This window comes from Lissotriton helveticus, chromosome 10, assembly GCF_964261635.1.
Source record: "Lissotriton helveticus chromosome 10, aLisHel1.1, whole genome shotgun sequence".
Classification (NCBI taxonomy): domain Eukaryota; kingdom Metazoa; phylum Chordata; class Amphibia; order Caudata; family Salamandridae; genus Lissotriton; species Lissotriton helveticus.
In genome coordinates, this window is record NC_136071.1 from 98,303,932 (window position 1) to 98,317,506 (window position 13,575).

The 13,575-nt window shown below is 43.3% G+C and overlaps 1 protein-coding gene across 1 annotated transcript in view; it reads right to left on the minus strand.

The window, feature by feature from the left end:
- Nucleotides 1–13,575, minus strand: part of SYNGR3 (synaptogyrin 3) — a 191,070-nt gene that overhangs the window by 16,917 nt on the left and 160,578 nt on the right. The gene's annotated exons all lie outside the window — the stretch shown is intronic.

Consider the following 13,575-nt stretch of genomic DNA (forward strand, 5'->3'; position numbering starts at 1 on the left):
ATCTAACCCTCTAGGAAGCCCACTTTTCAGCATTCAAACAGGGCAGTTAAACGGCCCCAAAACATAATTTCCACGTGATTCAATCAGCCTAATGGCCTGAGTTGCTGACTTTGGAGCTGGAAAACCAGGTTCGAGCCTCAGTGTCAGCTCAACATCTTGTGATTCTGGGCAAATCACTTAATCTCTTTGTGTCTACCAAAAATGAATGTGTCCTTGTGTAACATAACTGGTGCTTATGTAAAGTGCCCAATACCTTTGGGTTCAGAGTGTGCTATATAAAACTGAAAAGAAAAATAGAAGGAAGGCAAGGTCTCAGAGATGACCACTGAATGTGTCAGTAGGTACCCTGAACTGTTTCAGATAGGGGATATAGATAGTTGTGCTTCCCATGTTGAATTTAGAAAACAAGATGTCTGACCTCTTTTTTAGTATTTCCATTTCATCTTTATCAATGCTTTCTCTGCGGCCGAGGTAAAAAGCATGTTAATAGCACATTTTTCAGTTTCTAATGTCAAGTCAAGGAAAGCTTTATTCGGCTGCTATATAATACAGTCATAAAAGCACATAAATGTAAGTCAAAGGTCAGGTGATGGGTCATGTTTGAACTCAGTGGTTAGGGATTGTGATAGAGCCCTCCAATCTAGATTGGTAAAATTGTGACTCCTTCATTCGAATTTGCGAGTCACACATTAACAGGCCACACCAGGTCACCTTACCTGCCATCCAAAACACCAGGGCAGTTTTTAATTTTCATTATTCACACTCACATGCAAATCTAGGGTTCTTTTGCCTTCAGGGTCTATCCTTGACTGCCTTTTGTCCTCCAGTATGCATGATATGTGTCCACATCAATGTCCACTAATAAACGGGAATGATCTAAATACCTCTTGCAAGTATGCCACAGTCAGAAATGAACTGTAAAAAAGGACCATGTACTTCAAAGTAGTCAGTAAATGATGCCCTGCTATGTATAGGGGAAAGATGCATGAATATTTGTCAGAGGGCTCTACTAGACTATGATTGGTCATTCAGTCAGCATAAGGTGGACATTAAAACACACAAAATGGGTCTGTTAGAGTGATTACATTTGTTTATAATTCCAGATCTGTCAAAAACTAGGTTAGCAGCCAGTTCCAGTCTCCTCCCACAACACCCTAGGTTTTGTCAAATTTGAAAGAGTCTGGACAGGCAAGAAAGGAATCCCAATCTATTGCAGTCTGGAGTAGAAACTGACCTCAGAATCTAAGTCCTTACAGCATTCCTTAGCTTTAAAAAAAACATACCTGCCGTCTGGGACTGACCAAGTATTGATCATTGTATACAGGAGAGACTTCCAATGGAGGATCACCACGTCACACTTTTTTGTGCAGGTGGCGGCTAAACACCACCTATTTACCACCCTGCTTACCCAACCCTACCTAAGCTTTTCTGATTTGGTGAGGGAGAGGCGTGCCTCCTAAACAATGGCTACATCTGCCTTTTTCATTCATTAATCTTTATTTCGGCATTTTTGCCATAAAAGGTAAGCATAAAATTGATACAAACAGAATCAACATCATTGTTACATCAATAGCGAAATAGCACATAAGTACAAAGGGAGAATGCGTCACCTATTCTATATAACAATCCAGTAAACCACTACTATATAGTAACCTAACACAGAATTTTTGCACAAAATAGCACATACAGAGGCTCAGAAATATAGTACCCTGGGAATTAAGAGCAATCTCTTGTGCCATGCTGCTTCTAGAAATTTAGCCATTGTGAAAACAGTTGCTTTTGATAAGTCAGTTTTGAGAATTCTGAAGGCCTCAGGGCATTTACGAAACCCTAAATTTTTACATAAAGGGATTACCCAAAACCTTCTGGCCGCAGTGTAGGCGGGACAAAGAAGACTAGATGCAGTTCATCTTCGAGCCTACAATTGCAACCAGGACAGTTTTCCAGGGACTGCTGCTTCCATTTACTGGTAAATGCTCTTAGCGGAAGAGTACTGTACCGCCATTGGAGATATAACTTCCTGGCCAGATTTGGAAAGATATCATCGAAGACTGACTCAAACTTATAGGAGTCTTTCACCCTGAGAAAAATGTTAGCCAAAGAGTCTGGACGTGTACCCTGTGTATGGGATGCCAGGTTAAATGCATAAAAGGTTGCCACCAGATGTTTACGGGACAAAGCCTGGCATGCCACTTCAGGATCACTCCACAGGGACGGTAGGCCCAGCCGGGCAGATTCAGTTTTTATGTATTTGAACCACGGGATGTTCTCTGTAGCAGGAAGAGCAAGAACTTCCTGCAATTCCTGCCTATAATTGGCTAACTCAGGAGTGGACCACAATCTTCTCCAAAAAGTTAGAGGTTTTACACCCACCACTTCGTCCAAGGGCTTCAGGCCCAGGTCCAGCCTAAGAGGCAGCAGTGGTGTACTTACCGGTAATTTTAGGAGTTGTCTAAGAAACTTGTTTTCTAGAATGACCAACTCTTTTTTACATGCATATCCCCAGAGTTCACTACCGTGGAGGATCGCTCCTCTGGCCTGGAGTCTATAGATCTCCAACGAGGCGGCTAGCGGCCTGACAGAAGATCTGTTGGAATTTACTAGCCGAATTATTCCCCCTGTTAGTTGAGCCAATCTGAGCTGGGACTTAGCCTGGTGATCACCCCATTCCAGTTTATCATTGATGGTCACGCCCAGGTACTCAAACGTAAAGACTCTTTCTAATCTATTCCGGCCTATAGATGGATTAGGTTGTGTTTTTTTAGGGGGATTGAAGATCATATACTTTGTTTTCATGGCGTTTATTTCGAGACCATGCTCTCCACAGAATGCCTCAAACCCCTCCAGGATGCGCTGAATCCCCATAGGGGATTTCGACAGCAGCAGGGTGTCATCCGCAAACATAATTGCGGGCACCCTGCTGCCGCCGAGCCTAGGAGCATCTGTGTTGGTGACATTATTTAAAAAATCGATTACCCCGTTGACAAAGAGGCAGAACAGGGTCGGTGCTAATACACAGCCCTGCCTTACCCCTCTGCCAACGAGAAATCTTTTAGAGAGGCAACCCATCCTCCCGCACCTAACCTGTGCATAATTATGTGTATGTAAGCGAACAATGATGTCTAGGAGAGCGGGGGGGATGCCAAGTTTGGCAAGTACCGTCCAAAGTTTGCTCCGCGGAACCAGGTCAAACGCTGCGCGGAGGTCGACAAAGACGGTATACAATGTACCCCCTTCCACCCGCACCGTCTTCCAAAAGAGAAGGGCCATCCGAAAGATTTGATCCGTGGTTGACACCTTACTCCTAAACCCCGCCTGGAATGTGCTTAAAATTGAGTGGTCCGTCATCCATTCCTGCAGGCGGTCGAGGATCAGCCTCGCAAAAACTTTTTGTGAAACATCAATGAGGCTGATTGGCCTGTAGTTGGCTGGGAGCAGAGGAGAGCCCTTCTTGAAGATAGGTACAATCTCTGCTCCCAGCCAAGTACTGGGGACCGCCATTCCCCCAAGGATTGCATTAAAAACTACTAACAAATAGGGAGCCCAAACCCCAGGTTGGTGCTTTTTTTTTTTTTTTTTTTAGAGTTTTATATAGCGCGAACTTGAACCGAACCGAATCAGTTATCAGAGCGCTTTACATAGCACCAGTTACGTTACATGAGGACACACTTTCATTTTTTTTAGGCACGGGGAGATTAAGTGATTTGCCCAGAATCCCAGGGGGTTTTTGGCGTCGTTACCGAGACTCGAACCAAGTTTCCGAGGTCGAGCGCCTTAGCCGTTAGGCCAACCCCTCTCCCCTGCTTAAATAGATCACCCGGGATTTTATCTAATCCGGGGGCTTTTCCTGATGAGAGTTTGGATATTGCGTCAAAGACCTCCCCTAGTGAAAATAGCAATGGTTCAGCGCCTCCCAAATTTGAAACTTGCGCAGTTAACCCACCAGGGAATAAAAGATATTCAGATAGTGACCCAACTTGGGGCTTGTGCAGGCCCGGGCCAACCTCTTCGTAAAGACTATGGAAGTGATCTTCCCACACCGAAGCCGCTATGTTGGCCTCCACAGCTTGAGTCGGCTCTGCAGACCCTGTTCTCACTATCTGCCAACATTTACGAGCGTCTCTAGCCTGAAGGGAGGCCAACATATTTTCCCAATTGGAATAATCCCAATCCACCTTTGCAAGGTGGATGGCTTGCCTCAGCTCCGCCCTCCTCGCCTTAATTATCTCCGTATCCCTGGGGTGCTTCAATGCAGCGAGCAGTTTGACCTTTGCCTTCCTGCAAGCTGAATTAAACCATGGAGGTCTTTGCCCCCTACGGGGCCCTTTCCTCGCAATTGGATTTAAAAGTTCCACAAGGGTATCCACCAAATCCATATGGAGGGTACTCAACTTGGGGAATAGATCTTCTGAAGAGGATTGATTAATAAGGGCCCCTACACATTCGAATGTAGGAAGGATCCGTGCATAAAGCTCGGAGATATGGGCAGGGTTATCCAGGAGCTTAGTCCATCGAACTCTACGCCTATCGTTAGTTAAAATTAGATTATGATCTGGGGGTGCCTCAACCGGCTGATCATCCGTAGGACCACTGGGCGAAACCAGCGAGAGAATCAGCGCGTTGTGGTCGCTGTCTCTTCTTTGGACTACTTCAAAGTCAGAGACCTTGTTCCAGTCCAAGGTCTGAACAAGGATGTAATCCAAGTGGGACTCCTGCCCGGATTTATTAAAAGTAGGTTGTGAAGGGATGTCACTCCTAAATCGGCCATTACAAGCCCTCAAAGAATTATTGAGAGTAAGTGCCAGAATTTGTGTTGCTAGGGGAGTCCATGGCTTAGCTGGAGGGCCAACTAGTTGCGGAATTCCCCACTGGTCATCCTCCTCCAGAAGTGCTCCCTCCATAGCCAGAGTTAGCGGCTCAAACTGACAATTAAAATCTCCCCCCAGCAGAATCCTAGCACCCTTAGGTAATGTGGGCAAAAATAGGGAGAGCTCATCAAAGGTGGGCGATGACCTTGTTATGCCCACCGGTCTGGAGTATACATTTATCAGCGCGAGTTGTGTACGGTTCGACCATTCCAACAGCACGCACTGAACATCCAGGGAGTTAGTATTAAGGGCCCTAGCTGTGCATCCCAAATGGGATGCCACCCAAATACAAAGGGTTCCGTCTGCCTTTTTAGTTTTAAGACAGTGTAGAACTTTCATCTTTTAAATAAAATGTGTCATGCCGTTCATAGTCAATGATATAATAAGCAGTGGTTTGCTATGTGTAGGTTTAGAGCTACTCTACTAACAGGAGTAAACGTCTGATGCAGGGAGGTAACCAGGCAGCCAGCTGAACACTTCAGTGTTGAATAAGGAGCAGGCGAGGGACAGAAGAAACAGGCAGGACTGTGGGAGGATGATGGGGAAACCGTTCGGGAAACATGTAGTTCAGATTGATCCGGAGGGCCACCACGTGTGACCATAGACTTCAGAGGGTAGTGTGACTTGTCCCTTTCCTTGGTGACAGCTTTAACCACCTGGTGAAGTTCCTCCCTAGCTGAGTATCTCTGGGTCAGTCTGTTCTTTGGTTTTGCATTCGGTTGAGCTGTAAGACTGACATCAGTGCAATGTCCCTTCAAGCTGGCATCCTGATCTGATGCCTCAGAGGAATCTAAAATGTCCTTCAGTTCATCTGGCTCAAAGACCTCAGCGGTCTGTAAATCACGGAGGAAAGTTTATCAGCAAAAGAAAGTACCTCGATTAGGCACTAAAAGGAGTGTTGTGAACGACCACGCGCCAAAACACCTTTGTGTAGTACATCATTGGAACCTTACAGAATCTATAGTTTCAAACATTTCAAAAACCTTCCGTAGCAAATACTCAGCTAATCATCTTTGGCTATTAAATGTCTGAAAAGAAACAGGCATGCATTCAGAAGAAAAGAATACAGCTCCTCATTTCTCTGAAAATAATATGATGTACTGGTTTGTGTAATGACATCACAAGCTTACAGGTTTCCACTGGAGTGGATTGTTTTTCCAAGATCTTCTGCAAGAAACTCTTGATCCGCAAATACTTATTACAAAGATGGGCCACTAATGAATAACAATTAGCTGAGAGTTTTTATTTGGGGATTTCGAGTACTGTCACACAAAAACATTTTGAAATGAACTAACTATTGCTACAAAAAAACAGACAAGTTATGTTGCAGGTCGGCGCAGAGTTCTGAATGACACTGACACACAAGTTGGTAAGTTAAACTTAAATTAGCATGAGAATATGGTGCAACAGGATGTGCCTATAAAAGCACAAAACATATAGCCAACAAAAGTGGAATGAAAGTGAGTTAGACACTTTGATCCAATATGAGCCAGAATAATTATCATCTCTATGCTTCACCCCATTTTTTAATCTTACCAGAGGACCTCACCAATGAAGGTATTATTTGGGCAGCTTCCTAGGTAATTTCAACCATACTTTCTTTGCAATATCCCTAAGGCTGGAAATGTAAAGAGCTCCCTTATAGGTTGAGCCCATGCAGAGGCATGGTCATTCTGGAAAAAGGACTAAATGATGAAGCATGCCACAAAAATATGTGGGAGTCTTTTTAAAACCACATACTGGCAGATGCATCAAAGTTATGTTTTGCGAGTCCTTAATAGCTTATTTTAAGGAATCGCTATTAAAGACTCGCAAAACGGGATGCATGTAGGAATCGCAATGTTATTAGCGATTCCTACAGATTCCTTATTTGCAATTCGGATAATAGCTAATCGCTAATAAGGAATGGCTTTCCCATTCATTCCTATGGGCCTAGGAATGAATGGGAAAGCCATTCCTTATTAGCGATTAGCTATTACAGAATCGCTAATGTTCCGCTATTTCAAGGGTGCCAGGGTGTCCAAAGGACACCCTGTTGCACCCCTGAAATGGACCTGTGCACAAATGTTACACACACACAAGCCCTAAGGGCATGTGTGTGCGCAACATGTAACTTTGAAAAATGCACAAAAGTGCATTTTTCAAAGTTTTAGCAAATTACCACGAAGTTCAACTTCATGGTAATTTGCTCCCCCTATTAGCGAATTCGCTATTTTTTTGGGTTTCATGCATTGCATTTAAGGAATCTCATTTTGGGATTCCTTAAATGCAAGAGCAATTTAAGGAATCGCTATTTAGAGATTCCTCAAATTACGATTTCTGCATTTGGGATGATGCATCCCAAATGCAAAAATACCGGGAGCAAATGCAAAAATACCGGGAGCAAACGGCCAGATTCTGGGAATCTGCCCGTTTGCTCCCGGTATTTTCTTTGATGCATCTGCATGATAGTGGTTTCTAGTAGGGGCTTTCTGGATATTGGATCAAAGTATCTAACTCACTTTTGTTCTACTTTTGTTGACTATGGGCCTGATCTAGGGTTCGAAGTAACTCCACTCTGAATTTAGAGATGTTTGCCGCCTAGCGGACATCTCTGACGACTGGCAGAAACCACAGTCATGGCAGTTCCTGTCAATGTATTGAAAGTGTGCTGTACGGCTCCATCAACATGATGGTTCCCATGGTCACACTTCCAATGAGTTTTTTTTATTTTCAAAACCAAAACTCCAAAGCAGGATTTTCTTTTTGAAAAGAAAAAGACTAATGATCCCTCAACCATGCAAGTTTTCCACGAGGGATTGGGGGTCATTTGAAAGATTTTCCATTCACCTACCGCCAAGTTTTTGATGGCGGTATGTGAAGGTAAAAACTGGTGATTCGACCACTCACTCTAAATCAGACAGGCAGTCAAATGGCCAAACTTCCAACGGCTCAACGGAGTAAGGAATATGTTATTGGCAGAGACAGAGTAGCCTCCATCTATGACACAAAAAGATCCCCCCGTCTGCAAATCAGACAGAGGACCTTCAGTTTGGCGTAGAGGGTACTCTGTCACTTTTGTGACGGAGAAACCTTTCGGCCAAACCCTAGAGCAGCTCTTATATCTTTTGTGGAGTTTGTAGTTACTAGGGTAGGTAGGTGATGTGGCTAACCCTTATCCTACTACCTCCCCTACTCATTTGTGGCACCGGCATGTATACCGATGCATTAAAATGGCACGGGTAGCAATAGTGGCTGCATGCACCATTTGACTGCTGATGACATCAATGGTTTGGCCCCTTGTCAACTCTTAGCCACTCAAAGAGGAAGTACCTATTGCTGAGGCGTTAGGGGCAGAACAAGGAGTGGAAACTACTGAAAATGAATAGGGTTCTTTAAGCCCCTTTTTACCACCTCTCCCTGCCTAGAGGTAGTAAAGACCAAGCCGGGGATTCCAGATTCTACACTTGGCAACCCCCAAACGACGTCTAGGGCACAATGTGCATCAGATTTCAAAAGTATGCTTGGTAAAATATTTTGAGGCTTATTTACAAGCCCCTTGCGCCAACCGTATGTCACTTTTCCCATGTTAAAATTACGCAAAAGTGGCGCAAAAGGCTTGTAAATAAGCCCCTTTGTGTGTCACAGTGCACACTTATCTAGTGCATCGAGCACACAAAACCTTTCTTGATGGCCTGGCTTTACGCACGAGGCGCCTGGGTTCCTGCTTTTCACAGCCCCTAGACCACCAGGTGCTAGCAACTCCTGGAAAAGAACATTGACAAATGCACCTTCCGAGAACACTACGCCAGCAGAAGTCCCTTGCAAGCCGCCTATTTCTGAACCCTCCTTCCCAACGTTAAGATGCCAGATGGTGTCTTTATCTGGGACCTTCCTAAAATAAAATTCTAATTCTATTTAGAAACATCCCACTGTGGATAGGCTGACGACACAGCTAGAGAACAGGTGCAAATAGGAAATATTTTGACTGTCTTCCAGACGGTTCGCAACATTACATGCATCAGCGGAGGGCATTCTATCCAGCAAATGGTCCCACTTCAAAAGTGGAAAACCTTTATCTTCTGTTTATTATAATGTATGACTTGCATTGCTGGCGTTCGAAAATGTTGCTCTGGAACATGCCTACCGTTTAGTGAGAAAAACATAACAAGCATTGGCTAAACCAACAGTTCTGAGTTTAATTAGTGCTAACTATTGCAGCATAAGTGCATCACATCAAAACAAGACATGAAAAGTGGACTATACTGAAGGCTTCTGTGCCTTAGATAAACTCTTGTTACTGTTTCATTTCCAAATAAAGTGGATTACAGTTGTAAAATAGTACCTTATATAGAATAATGCGAGTATGTAAATAGAGGCAGAGGGATACCCTCAATAGCCAATAGCACTTGGTGAGAGATGAATACTCCACTGGGCTGAGCTAAGAGGAGACAGATAATTCTCAAGCCAAAGGCTGGAACAGGCTGGTCAAAAGAAGGGTTGTGGTAAGGAAAGAGTTAAAGTCCATTCTATGTAAATTGTACGCATTAGGTCTGTTGGATAGCTGCGCTGTCAGAACCCAGATCTAAAAGAAACGCACACAGGCAATGTTTAATAGAAGATCCTAGAACACATAGTACAAACTATGCAAAATTAGGACAAACCCTTCACATCAAGGTGGAAAATGAAATGTCCAGTAGAGATTCTGGCAGCCCTTTCCAACCCACTCCTATTTCACTCTCTTTTGACTGTTTATTTTTCATTGTGTTTATTATTGTTGCTTAGCCCTGACGCAGCCAATTGCTTCAAAGTACTTGTGATGCAAGGCGGGAGGTAAGAAATGAAGGAGCAACAAGAGAAATTTAGCAATGAGTCAAAGAGACTAATTTAATTTTTGGTGGTAATGGGAATCATTCCAATTTTGTGATAATTGCTATGTACGGAGGCAAACCCACCTATGGAATTTTCTGTATGGCAGAGGAAAACCTGTGAGTAAAAGATCATCCTGTTTTACATTTTCTCTGCAAAAAAAGGAAAGTTTTCAACTGCTACCAAACTTTAAATCAGATCAAAATCTTTATACTTGATGGAGGACATGGGTAGGTCTGATGCCTCAGAAAGGCACACCTTGCCAAAAAATGTTTTTTTAATTACTGGACGTGGAGTGTGCCAAAAGCTAAATATTGTGCCTGGGCGACTTATTACTGTTTCTGTAAGTAGGATGTAGGAAGGTCATTACCGGTCGGTAACGGCCGAAATCGGCCGTTACCGACCGGTAATAGGCTTTTGTTATGTAGGGGGCCAATTTACAGATTCGGTAAATACAGAATCGGTATTTACCGATTCGGTGTTTACCGAATCATCATTTACCGATTCGGTATTTACCGATTCGGTAAATGGCATGTAGGAAGCACTTTAAACAGTGCTCATGTGCTTTAAGCATTCGTTATTTACCACCAACTATTAGTTGGTGGTAAATAAGGAATGCCTTAGAAAATGCATTCAATGCATTTTCAACTGTGCCATGTGGCAGACATACATGCCCTTAGGGCATGTATGTGAGCCACATGTGCACACAAGCACTAATCAGGGGTGCAACAGGGTGTCAAAGTGACTCCCTGCCACCCTTGACTCTTTCCCTATTTTACCGAATCGGTATTTACCGATTCGGTAATTGACATTCATTCCTATGGGCCTAAGCCCCATAGGTATGAATGTCAATTACCGAATCGGTAAATACCGATTTGGTAATTACCGAATCTTAACGATTTGGTAATTTTTACCGATTTATTATCTACATAGCAATTACTGATTAGAAAATACCGAATCGGTAAAATTCGGTATTTTCATATCGGTAATTTACAATTACCTACATCTAGCCCTAAGCGTTTAATTTTCTAAACTCCAACTTAGCGCTAAAGCAGGGTGCTCCAAGAGCTGGAGCCTTAAAGTGCAGTGTTCGTCCCCCAAACCAACTGCATCTTAATGGGAGCTATGAGAAGCGGGTCCACCGGGAAGGTCGATCTGATGCGTTGTGATCAATGATACTGGAGCGGTAATTTGGGCTGGTATTAGGTATTCCACTGCATGGCTGTATTTATTTTAATTAAAAATAATAATGATTGAGTTAGATGTAACAAGTTGTTCACCTACATTTGTAAAGCTTTGTTGTTTGGGGTGAGATTTTGAGCCATCGGCATCGCTGGAGACCCCGGTGGATTCACATCATACTCGCCCTGATTACAAGTAGCGGGTGAAATTTCTATAACATTGAAACAGGATTTTTTGCTCAATGTTCAAAACTTTGTAATGATCATTGCACTCCTGTTGTATTCCCCTAACAGATTTCAACAGTTCAAACCTTCTTACATTTATTGAGAGAAGAGGCCCCAAAAAAGGCGTAGCGTGAATTCTGGTTTGATTCTGAACATGGGTAATGGTACATAGTAGCTTTAGCAAATACCTCATTATGTTCTTCCCATTTTGGTCTCTATGAATGTTCTGACCACCCCTTTTGTAGTAGATCAGCACCATTAACACTAGGAACCGGTTCGGGGTTATTGCTTCTACTATTACTGCAAGCCTTCAATCCAAATGTCCCTCGCTGAAGAAGAGACCCATCTAGCTAATCTCCAGGTGGATTCCTGGATCCGCAAGGCTTTGAATGACATTGCTCCAGAAAAAAAGGTCGTTAAGTTCGTTTGAACCCCTCAGCAGAGAGGTACATAGAGGAGCTACATCTAAAGAAGAAATATTGTAAACAGCTTGAACGCCTTTGAGGAAAAACTATAATATTGCAGGTAAAGATATTTATCAGAAGTCTTTACAAGACTACCATGCTGTAATTCGGCATACTTGAAGCCAGCTTGTTGCCTAGAAGATCGAGCTCTCCAAGGGACTCTCCACAGGAGATCTTTAGGATAGGAATATCTCTTTCTTCTCTGGAGTGTGTTTCTGCAGTTGCCACTATTTCAGTAGAAACTTGTAATCAATGTGTCTGACAAAATAGATATGATCTATACGTCATTTCTGGTAGAAGCCAGAGAATCTCTGCCTCGTATCCCAATGGTCTTTGCCATCTAACTCTTTGAGGGATTCTTTTAGGTTAAATGCCCTCTCTATCGCAGAGCTTCATCCTTTTGTTCTTAAAATCAAATTAGGCTCTCCCCTGGCCAGTGCTCCACCTACTAGACTGGCTTATGGCATGGAGCTAATTCTACCTGTTCTGCGTGACTTGCTCAATCAATTTTTTACTACTGGCCAGTTTCCCTCTAAGTGGAAACATGCAACAGTTATTCTTCTTCTAAAAAAACCTTCTTTAGATCCGGGTAAAAGAGAAAATTTCAGACCTATAGCTTTGCTTCCGAATTTTTTCGAAGATAGCAGAAAATCATGTCAACCAGCAATTGATGGAACATATGGAGAGGAAAAAGCTTCTGCAAGAGACTCAATTTGCCCCATTATAGCACTGAATCAGCACAGATGCTTGCTTCTGCCTCCCTGATACTCATGGCTGATAAGGGCAGGACAGCTGCATTGGTCCTATTGGACTTAAGTGTGGCCTTCGACACCGTGTCCCACAGCTTTCTTCTTGAGTGGTTGTGGGGTGTAGGTGTCAGAGGTGTAGCCTTAACATGGGTGGCCAACTTCCTCCAAAACCTGTACCTTTCAAGTGAGCCATCAGTCTTTTGCTTCGGAGATCTTATCCTTACGTTAGGGGGTGCCAAGGGTTCGTTCCTTAGTCCAATCCAGTTTAATTTATATATGCATCCTCTGTTGAATGTGGTGGATCCTTTTAGTGTCAAAACCGTGTATTATGCCGATGACACCCAGTTATGCCTCTCTCTAGCACAGAATAAAGGACTTTCTGCAGGCAACTTTAGGACCTGCGCGGTAGGCTTAACTGGCTGAATGCATGGACCACAGTTGTCTGAAACTTAAATGCTGGAAAAACAGAAGTTCTGATTGTGGGAACCAGCACTCCATCTGGTCTCCAGCATAGTGGCCGGATGTGTTGGGACAGGAATTTGGTTTGCCTATAACCTGTTATTTGATGACCAGATTGTCAACCTTACGGGGGCTTGTTTTGGCATCTTAAAGATGCTGCACAAGTTCTTGGGACTGCAGTCTGATGTAGACAAAAAAAACTGTGGTCCACACTCTCTTGGTGTCCAGACTGGACTATTGTAATGTGCTCTACCTTGAGTTTACCCAAGGTAAAATGAGAGCTCTGGAACGTGTTCAGACTATTACGGCAAGGATGTTGCTTAACATCCCCAGATTCACTTCTATGGTCACTGCCTTGAGAAGACTGCATTGGCTCCCGATGAGGGAAAGAATATCTTTTAAAGTTTTTGCCAAAATTGTGGAACTCACTTCCGGTAGACCTGAGGCAGGAACAGTCTGAAATAATCTTTTGGAAGAAGCTAAAAACTTGGTTCTTCAGACAACTTTAATGGTGTGCCTCTTCTTTTGGTAGTGTAGCTCAGGTTACTGGTTAGAGTGGGATCAGCACGGGGACACTCCGTTGGAGTAACCATTGGACTCTAAAAATGATAATACATACATACATCAGCCCCATAAGGCCCACTTATAATAGTGGTCATACAATTATAGGTGGGAATCTATGAACAACAGGGATGTTCTTTATCAAGGAGTTCCCTGTGACACTGAATAGAGAGCAAAGCATGAGTTGTCCATTATGTCACTTACAACTATCTCCAAATTC